The 10,758-nt window shown below is 45.6% G+C and overlaps 1 non-coding gene across 1 annotated transcript; it reads right to left on the minus strand.

Annotated features, from left to right (window-relative positions):
* Positions 1–234: 234 nt before the first annotated feature.
* Positions 235–307, minus strand: TRNAF-GAA (transfer RNA phenylalanine (anticodon GAA)). The gene has a single exon. It is a non-coding gene; the product is annotated as a tRNA-Phe (tRNA).
* Between the last annotated feature and the right edge of the window lie 10,451 nt (positions 308–10,758).

A 10,758-nucleotide genomic window follows, 5' to 3' on the forward strand; every position in this document is an offset into this window, starting at 1 on the left:
GTGTGAGAAATGTGGCGCAGTGCTTTATAAATATGGCGTATGTACTGAGAGTCATAGGTTTCAATGTATTTATGCCACAAAACTGGTGTAAATACATTGATAATTTCCCCAATAACTGAGAGAAAAACTTTTACAATGTATTAACTATGGTGTCATGGAAAAATCAAAGCGCAGAAACAACTCACGCAACGAAGAGAAATGTATTTATTACGTCCAAAAAAAATTAACCCCTGCTGCCGAAACCCGGGATCGAACCAGGGACCTTTAGATCTTCAGTCTAACGCTCTCCCAACTGAGCTATTTCGGCACCTCCTACATGTGAGGAATCTCAGTATATGATTCTGTGTGCTGCACCTCTGCACCCTGCCCTGCACCCTTGCATTTTGCATTGAGCCGTCTTTATATTCCCTTTCACAGGACTCCAGTGCAATATTACTATATTGAGTAAACAGCTGGTAGAAAGCTGAGCGTCCAGCTGCGCAGGCGCAGAGTAGTTATGCGGCCGTACAATAGAGCTACTCTGCCGCACTGGATAAACTGTGTGGTGCTGGAATCAGGCAAACATTGTATATCTGACTGAACTGTCCCTGTTTTTATACTCTGTAATGGAGTTTACACTTCTAATTGAGCACATCACACTGTGAGGAGTCTAGTGTAGTTTACTGCAAATCCCCATTTAGTTCAATTATTCCATACTCAGATGGGTCTAAAAACAGTGTATAATTTAAGCTTTGTTCACACCTGCATTGCGCTATTCCGTTGTTCTGCTCCGTCAGAGGAGCAGAACAAGGGAATAACAACCAACGGCTCCATTATACAACGCACACCGCCGGAACCTATTCACTTTAATAGCTTCCGTCGGGGTGTCCGTGATTTCACTGGATGCAATAACGCAAAGTGCTCCAGTTTCCGGTAAATCCTGCCGGATCTGCGATGGAGGCCCCTAACGGAGCGTCCGACGCAGATGTGAACAGAGCCTTAAATGGAACATAGTGATCTGATATTTTCTTCGAGGTTTGGCGTCTGCGGTTGAAAACATGCGCTTTTCAGTTATTCTGCAGGGTTCGTTGTTTTAAGGCTTCATTCACATCTGCGTTGGGGGCCCGTTCTGACGTTCCATCAGAGCTTTCCGTCAGAACGGGACCGTGAACAGACACAGAGGTTTCCGTTTCCATCACCATTGATTTCAATGGTGACGGATCCGGTGCCCGTGGTTTCCGTTTGTTTCTGTTGTGCACCGGACCCGTCGTTTTGCCGGAAGCAATAGCGTAGTCGACTCTAGAGATCTAGGTGCGGAAATCAAATGTGGAAACTGCTGTGATCGTAGATTTATTGCATATGCTGTGGAAAATATGGTAAATTATTAAAAGGCGTGTACCTGACAGTATGTGCACACGCACTGTTTTCAGCCGTTTTTCGCGCTGTAAACGTCCTGAAAAACGGCAGAAAAATCGGAAACAGAATGCCTGCAAACATCTGCCCATTGATTTTAACAGGAAAACCGGCGTTCTGTTCCGACGGGCCGTTTTTTACGCGCCCATTTTGAAAAACGGCCGCGTAAAAATACACCAGCGAAAAAGAAGTGCATATCACTTCTTCAGCCGTTTTTGGAGCCGTTTTTCATAGACTCTACTCTATAGAAAAACAGCTCCAAAAACGTCCGTAAAAAACGCAGTGAAAAACGCGAGTGGCTTAAAAAACGTCTGAATATCAGGAGCTGTTTTCCCTTGAAAACAGCTCCGTATTTTCAGACGTTTTTTATTTTGTGTGTGCACATACCCTGATAATAAATTTGGCACAAGTCACTCCAACTGCCTGTGTATGTAAACATTTTCATAATTGTTCACACACAGTTTTTTGCAGGCAGAAAATTCTGCCTGGAAAAAATCAGCCCCGATTTTTTTTAAGTATTTTGCACCACAGCCGTTTCTTGCCATGTTTTTTACCTCTTTCTTCAATAGGCAAAGTAAAAAATAACAAGTGTTTTTTGCCATAAAATGCGTAAAAAAAACGTGTAAAAAAACCAGCGGCTGTTCGCAGAGTTTTTTTCTGTTTCCCATTTATTTCAATGGGGTTTTTGAGGTGGAAAACGCCTCTAGATAGGGCATGTTGCTTCTTCTCCCCGTGAGCGTTTTTTCCGCTCGCGGAGAAAAAAATGCCTCCTCCTCCCATTGAAATCAATGGGAGGCAATTTCAGCAGTTTTTTGCTGGGGTTTCCGTGGAAAAAGCAGCAGCAAATAATTCAGTGTGAACAGTGCCTTAAGACTCCCAGTACCGTTTCGCAACTTTTGTTATACTAAGGGTATGTTCACACGGCAGCGTCCGTAACGGCTGAAATTACGGGGCTGTTTTCAGGAGAAAACAGCTACGTAATTTCAGCCGTAATGGCATGTTGAGGCGCTTTTTGCTGCGTCCATTACGGACGTTAAATGGAGCTGGTTTTCCATGGAGTCCATGGAAAACGGCTCCATTTACGTCTGAAGAAGTGACAGGCACTTCTTTGACGCGGGCGTCTTTTTTACGCCCCGTTTTTTGACAGCGGGCGTAAAAAAAATGACCGTGTGCACAGAACATCGTAAGACCCATTCTAATGAATGGGCAGATGTTTGGCAAGGCTATCGAGGCGCATTTTCGGACGTAAATCGAGGCGTAAAACGCCCGAATTACGTCCGTAAATAAGCTGTGTGAACATACCCTAAGGGTATGTTCACACGACTTAATTTCAGCCGTTTTTCGGTCCGTAAACGGCCCGAAAAACGGCTAAAAATGCGGGGGCTGAACGACTCCAAACATCTGCCCATTGGTTTCAATGTGAAAAACGGCGTTCTGTTCCCACGCCTCGTAAAAAGAAGTGCATGTCACTTCTTGAGCCGTTTTTTATTGCTCCAAAAAAACGCTGCAAAAAGTGCAAGTTGCTTAAAAAAACGACTGAAAATCAGAGGCTGTTTTCTCTTGAAAACAGCTCCGTATTTTCAGCCTGTTTTTGTTGAGCGTGTGAACATAGTTTAAGGGTATGTGCACACGTAGTCAACAAAAACGTCTGAAAATCCAGAGCTGTTTTCAAGGGAAAACAGACCCTGCTTTTCAGACGTTTTTTGACCAACTCGCATTTTTCGCGGCGTTTTTCGCGCCGTTTTCGCGGCGTTTTTTACGTCCGTTTTTGGAGCTGTTTTCATTGGAGTCTATGAGAAAACAGCTCCAAAAACGTCCAAAGAAGTGTCCTGCACTTCTTTTTACGAGGCGTAATTTTACGCGTCGTAATTGCCGTACGACCCGTAAAATTACGCGTCGTGTGGACAATACAGCGTTATACCCATAGAAAGTAATGGGCAGATGTTTGACGACGTATTTGAGACGTATTTCCAGACGTAAAACGAGGCAAAATACGCCTCGTATACGTCTGAAATTTGGCCGTGTGAACATACCCTAAGGGTATGTTCACACGTAGTCAACAAAAACGTCTGAAAATCCAGAGCTGGTTTCAAGGGAAAACAGACCCTGCTTTTCAGACATTTTTTGACCAACTCGCATTTTTCGCGGCGTTTTTCGCGGCGTTTTTTACGTCCGTTTTTGGAGCTGTTTTCATTGGAGTCTATGAGAAAACAGCTCCAAAAACGTCCAAAGAAGTGTCCTGCACTTCTTTTTACGAGGCGTAATTTTACGCGTCGTAATTGCCGTACGACGCGTAAAATTACGCGTCGTGTGGACAATACAGCGTTATACCCATAGAAAGTAATGGGCAGATGTTTGACGACGTATTTGAGACGTATTTCCAGACGTAAAACGAGGCAAAATACGCCTCGTATACGTCTGAAATTTGGCCGTGTGAACATACCCTAAGGGTATGTTCACACGTAGTCAACAAAAACGTCTGAAAATCCAGAGCTGGTTTCAAGGGAAAACAGACCCTGCTTTTCAGACGTTTTTTTACCAACTCGCATTTTTCGCGGCGTTTTTCGCGCCGTTTTCGCAGCGTTTTTTACGTCCGTTTTTGGAGCTGTTTTCATTGGAGTCTATGAGAAAACAGCTCCAAAAACGTCCAAAGAAGTGTCCTGCACTTCTTTTGACGAGGCTGTATTTTTACGAGTCGTCGTTTGACAGCTGTCAAACGACGACGCGTAAATAACAGGTCGTCTGCACAGTACGTCGGCAAACCCATTCAAATGAATGGGCAGATGTTTGCCGACGTATTGGAGCCGTATTTTCAGACGTAAAACGAGGCATAATACGCCTCGTATACGTCTGAAATTTGGCCGTGTGAACATACCCTAAGGGTTCTGGCAATTTTGCTGTCTCAAAAACAGCAAACGTGATTTTGCATGAGCATGAACGCACGCACGCACACACACACTTTAATGCGCCCTTTCTAGGTTAACATTAGTATAAGCAGCAATGACTTTTTTTTTTGCCGTTTTCCATAGAAGTAATAATTATCTTGATCTTCGCAAAACTGTGGTAAAAACTGCATGTGATGTGAACAAGTCACAGAAAATGGGATTCAAATGACTTGGTATAACTTGCACCCTCTCAAGGTAAAGTACTGAAGTCGATGCAGCATCACCGCCCCAGCGCATAGTGGCCTTTAGCATAGTGGAACGTTGCTCTGCTCATACATACCCGTTCATCTCGTGTAGCAAAATTGCTGTGTTACGTGCAGTTTTTTATTGCAGATCTCACCCCTTCAGCATTGAAAACGGTAGAATCCGCAATGAACATCCAGAACAGAATGAGCACGCTGTCGATTTGATAATGCGCAGCATGCTCTGATTTCCGTGCGGAAAATGTTCAGCAGCATGTGGATGAGATTTTTTTTTTAAATCTTATCCACTTGCCTGCAACAGTCTTCTACTGGATTTTCCGCTCGCATATGTGGACGGAAATTATGCACCGGGTGCAGGGGGCTTCATAGCAATTATATCTATAGAGACCACCAATATGGGCGAGTGGTACCTAAACAATCCTCACAGAGGGGACTGAATTGTAACGCAGTACATATTAGGAAGTGTGAACCCTACATCTATTACTTAAACCCTGTTGTGTCAAGACCCTGTAAACATCTGAAGAGTGACTGTCTTTTGGTAGTGGCTGTATTAGGCTGGATTCACACGAGCATGTTCGCTCCGTAAAAGATGGAACGTATTTCGGCCGCAAGTCCCGGACCAAACACACTGCAGGAAGCCGGGCTCCTAGCATCATAGTTATGTACGACGCTGGGAGTCCCTGCCTCGCTGCAGGACAACTGTCCCGTACTGTAATCATGTTTTCAGTACGGGACAGTAGTCCCACTTAGAGGCAGGGACTCCTAGCGTCGTACAGAATTATGATGCTAGGAGCCCGGCTCCCTGCAGTGCGTTCGGTCCGGGACTTGCGGCCGAAATACGTTCCGTCCTTTACGGACCGAACATGCTCGTGTGAATCCAGCCTTAGGGTGTGGACACCTGTAGCAACCACTAGGCAGCTGAGGTTGTACCGCAAATCAACAGTTTGTTTTTGTTAGGCTGGATTCACACGAGTTTTGCCTGTGCAAAAGGCACTTAACAGCTCCGTGTGGCCTCAGCATATGATGCGTGGCTGCGTGCTTTTCGCGCAGCCGCCATCATTATGACACTCCGTTTAGATGTTTGACAGCTGTTGCGCGAATCACGCTGTTCGCACGGAAGTGCTTCCGTGCGACATGCGTGGTTTTCACGCACCCATTGACTTCAATGGGTGCGTGATGCGCGAAAAACGCCCAAAGAACGGACATGTCGTGACTTTTTTTCAGCGGACTCACGCCGAGTAAAAATCCTGGACATGTCCCGGCCCCATAGACTAATATAAGTACGTGCAACGCGCATGAAAATCACGCGCGTTGCACGGACGTTTTTCCCGTTCGTCTGAATAAAGCCTTAAAGGGGGTTTTCCAACGAGGGACGTTTTTGGCATATCCACAGGATATGTCATAAAGTGTCAGATAGATGCGGGTCCCAACTTTTTGAATGCTGCCTACCTTCTTAATTTTCGATATGCATAAATGTCTTATGTTAGGAATATCCCTTTAAGTTCCCTCAATGTAAACAAAAAGGAACTCATGCGCTCATAGTTTCTTACAATTATTTTAAGACGCCTTGAGATATGGCTAACCAGATTGAAAACCATTACATAAACCACGTTAGTACATTGAACAGTCCAAGGAAATGATCAGAGAAATGCTTTAGGCTGGGTTCACACGACCTATATTCAGACGTAAACGAGGCGTATTATGCCTCGTTTTACGTCTGAAAATAGGGCTCCAATACGTCGGCAAACATCTGCCCATTCATTTGAATGGGTTTGCCGACGTACTGTGCAGACGACCTGTCATTGTGCGTCGTCGTTTGACAGCTGTCAAACGACGACGCGTAAAAATACAGCCTCGTCAAAAGAAGTGCAGGACGTAAAAAACGCTGCGAAAACGGCGCGAAAAACGCGAGTTGCTCAAAAAAACGTCTGAAAATCAGGGGCTGTTTTCCCTTGAAAACAGCTCTGTATTTTCAGATGTTTTTGGTCACTACGTGTGCACATACCCTTATGGGGAAAAAGAATATCACATTAAGGTACCACATACAAAAATTGCAATCGCAGCTTTTACATGTGGGTTTCAGTGCTGCATTTTTCCTCATTATAGCCACTGGGGAAAATCTATAGACCAAACGTAACAAAAAGAACATGCTTTTACAGGAGAATACTTCCATAATATGAAATGCGTCACATTTTTTTTCTGTTGGATTCGTTACCTCTGTATGAGGGCCCCATTCATTTCTATGGCAGCTCAGAGGTTTAACAAAGCTGTTATTTGGCCATGTGCACGAGGCACTAGTTTACAGGCAGTGCAAGAATATCATTGGAGCTCCAGGCAGTCTCTGCTGACTCATACAATTGGCTGACCGTCATTTGGCACTTTTCTTGTGATGCAAGCGGGGTGATGACATCGCTAGAGCACAGTGCTGGAAATGGGACAGGTGAGTATGCTTGTTGTGCCGTGGACACTATCCACAAGGAGCACTGTGTGTGGCACTTTCCGAAGTGGCGAGGTGTGCGGCACTTTCCGCAGGGGCACACGCTGAAAAAGAGTCAAAGACATTTAGGCGGCAAACCCTGCAGAGATGGATCATGGCCAGGAGAAATTGTCACGGAGGTCTGAATCGGATGGAGAAGGAATGACGACAGTCTGAGAAGACGTCACCTGTGAGTCTCTGAATGTAATGCCTTATTTACACGAACGTGTGCATTTTGCGCGCGTAAAAAACACGTTTTGCGCACGTTGCAGATCCATGTGACATTTACAAAATGAAATGAAGGCGGTGGTTTTCTTTTTCCCATCATTTCTTGAGCAACTATTGCGCGAATAACGCACAGCACACGGATGTGCGTCCGCATGCTGTCCGTGAGTTTCATGCACCTATTGACTTCAATGGGTGCGTGATGCGCTAAAAACGCTCAAGTATGGGGCATGCAGTGAGTTTCACGCAGCGAACACGCTGCGTGAAAAAAACGGAATGTCTGAATGGCCCCATTGACTTGCATAGGTCCGTGCGACGTGCGTGATTTTCACGCGGGCGTATCACGGACGTGAAATACGCTCGCGTAAATAAGGCCTAAATGTTTATTCTTCTTCTGACTGATCAGATGTAGTCATTAATACTGTATGGCCTGAAGCGAGATGATGTGTGGTATCATTCATTTTGTGAAACAGCAACACCCAGCATATCCTTACCATTATTTAGGTTATACTAGAAGCTGTGGTTTCACACTACAAATTGTACCTGACTTTGCAAATGATATCTGCATTAGGCCCCATGCACACGACCGTATCCGCAAATACTGACCGTAAATACGGTTCCGTATTGCTTTATAGTCATCAGCAACGTACCCATTTCTGCTGAATGGTATCCGCACATACGGTCCGTAGTGCATCCGTATTACATCCGCAAAAAAAAAAAAGGACGCCTGGTTGATGGGAAATCCCCTTTGTGTCGCTTAGCAACACTTCTGTATTTGCGGATGGCTATCCGTATTTGCGGACGCACCTCCGTTGCCATCCGCAATTTTGGCTTCCATCATAGACTTCTATGGTAGAGTCCGTGCCGCAATTACGGACATGCTCCATAATTTGCGGAACGGACACTCATCCGTAGTGATACGGAAAGGTGTCCGAGTTCAATGGAAGTGAATGGGTCCGTTTTTGCAGACCGCAATAACAGAGGTTTTTTTACGGTCGTGTACATGGAGCCTTAGTGCTGGATTTTGTATTTATGTCAGAAATCTTGATCGGTGGGGGTCCAGGCACAGACTCCCACCGATCGCTAAAATGAAGCGGCGCTCATGTGAGTGCTAGGTCGCTTAGTTTCTACTCGGCTTTCCTTGGAAAGCAGAGCGAGCAGTGTATGACTCAGACTTTCTATTGAGCCCATACATCCCTCGCTCGGCTTTCCAAAGAAAGCCGAGCAGAAAATAAGCGGGCACAGCGCTCACCTGTGCGCTTCAGCAGCTTCGTTGTAGCGATCGGTCAGGGTGTCTGTGCTCAGAACCCCACCGTTTAAAACTTTTGACATGTCAAAAGCTTTTTGAAAGTATAGGTACACATTAAATCAGTTTTGAATTCATTTGGGGTGCAGCCTCAACTCATTGGAGTTGTGGATGTTTAAACGGATAGTCAAATCCCTTGAGGCTAGCACCCACCCTACAAGCCTTTTTTACAGTGCAGCTCCCATCTTTGGGATGGTGCTCTATATATGTAATCGGCTTTGTTCTGGTGCTGTATATATGTACTGAGCTTTGTTCTGGTGCTGTATTTATGTACTGAGCTTTGTTCTGGTGCTGTATTTATGTACTGAGCTTTGTTCTGGGGCTGTATACATGTACTGAGCTTTGTTCTGGGGCTGTATACATGTACTGAGCTTTGTTCTGGGGCTGTATACATGTACTGAGCTTGGTTCTGGGGCTGTATACATGTACTGAGCTTGGTTCTGGGGCTGTATACATGTACTCAGCTTGGTTCTGGGGCTATATACATGTACTCAGCTTGGTTCTGGGGCTGTATACATGTACTCAGCTTGGTTCTGGGGCTGTATACATGTACTCAGCTTGGTTCTGGGGCTGTATACATGTACTCAGCTTGGGGCTGTATACATGTACTCAGCTTGGGGCTGTATACATGTACTCAGCTTGGGGCTGTATACATGTACTCAGCTTGGGGCTGTATACATGTACTCAGCTTGGGGCTGTATACATGTACTCAGCTTGGGGCTGTATACATGTACTCAGCTTGGGGCTGTATACATGTACTCAGCTTGGGGCTGTATACATGTACTCAGCTTGGGGCTGTATACATGTACTCAGCTTGGGGCTGTATACATGTACTCAGCTTGGGGCTGTATACATGTACTCAGCTTGGGGCTGTATACATGTACTCAGCTTGGGGCTGTATACATGTACTCAGCTTGGGGCTGTATACATGTACTCAGCTTGGGGCTGTATACATGTACTCAGCTTGGGGCTGTATACATGTACTCAGCTTGGGGCTGTATACATGTACTCAGCTTGGGGCTGTATACATGTACTCAGCTTGGGGCTGTATACATGTACTCAGCTTGGGGCTGTATACATGTACTCAGCTTGGGGCTGTATACATGTACTCAGCTTGGGGCTGTATACATGTACTCAGCTTGGGGCTGTATACATGTACTCAGCTTGGGGCTGTATACATGTACTCAGCTTGGGGCTGTATACATGTACTCAGCTTGGGGCTGTATACATGTACTCAGCTTGGGGCTGTATACATGTACTCAGCTTGGGGCTGTATACATGTACTCAGCTTGGGGCTGTATACATGTACTCAGCTTGGGGCTGTATACATGTACTCAGCTTGGGGCTGTATACATGTACTCAGCTTGGGGCTGTATACATGTACTCAGCTTGGGGCTGTATACATGTACTCAGCTTGGGGCTGTATACATGTACTCAGCTTGGGGCTGTATACATGTACTCAGCTTGGGGCTGTATACATGTACTCAGCTTGGGGCTGTATACATGTACTCAGCTTGGGGCTGTATACATGTACTCAGCTTGGGGCTGTATACATGTACTCAGCTTGGGGCTGTATACATGTACTCAGCTTGGGGCTGTATACATGTACTCAGCTTGGGGCTGTATACATGTACTCAGCTTGGGGCTGTATACATGTACTCAGCTTGGGGCTGTATACATGTACTCAGCTTGGGGCTGTATACATGTACTCAGCTTGGGGCTGTATACATGTACTCAGCTTGGGGCTGTATACATGTACTCAGCTTGGGGCTGTATACATGTACTCAGCTTGGGGCTGTATACATGTACTCAGCTTGGGGCTGTATACATGTACTCAGCTTGGGGCTGTATACATGTACTCAGCTTGGTTCTGGGGCTGTATACATGTACTCAGCTTGGTTCTGGGGCTGTATACATGTACTCAGCTTGGTTCTGGGGCTGTATACATGTACTCAGCTTGGTTCTGGGGCTGTATACATGTACTCAGCTTGGTTCTGGGGCTGTATACATGTACTCAGCTTGGTTCTGGGGCTGTATACATGTACTCAGCTTGGTTCTGGGGCTGTATACATGTACTCAGCTTGGTTCTGGGGCTGTATACATGTACTCAGGTTGGTTCTGGGGCTGTATACATGTACTCAGGTTGGTTCTGGGGCTGTATACATGTACTCAGCTTGGTTCTGGGGCTGTATACATGTACTCAGCTTGGTT

This window comes from Rhinoderma darwinii, chromosome 2, assembly GCF_050947455.1.
Source record: "Rhinoderma darwinii isolate aRhiDar2 chromosome 2, aRhiDar2.hap1, whole genome shotgun sequence".
In the NCBI taxonomy this organism is placed as follows: Eukaryota; Metazoa; Chordata; class Amphibia; order Anura; family Rhinodermatidae; genus Rhinoderma; species Rhinoderma darwinii.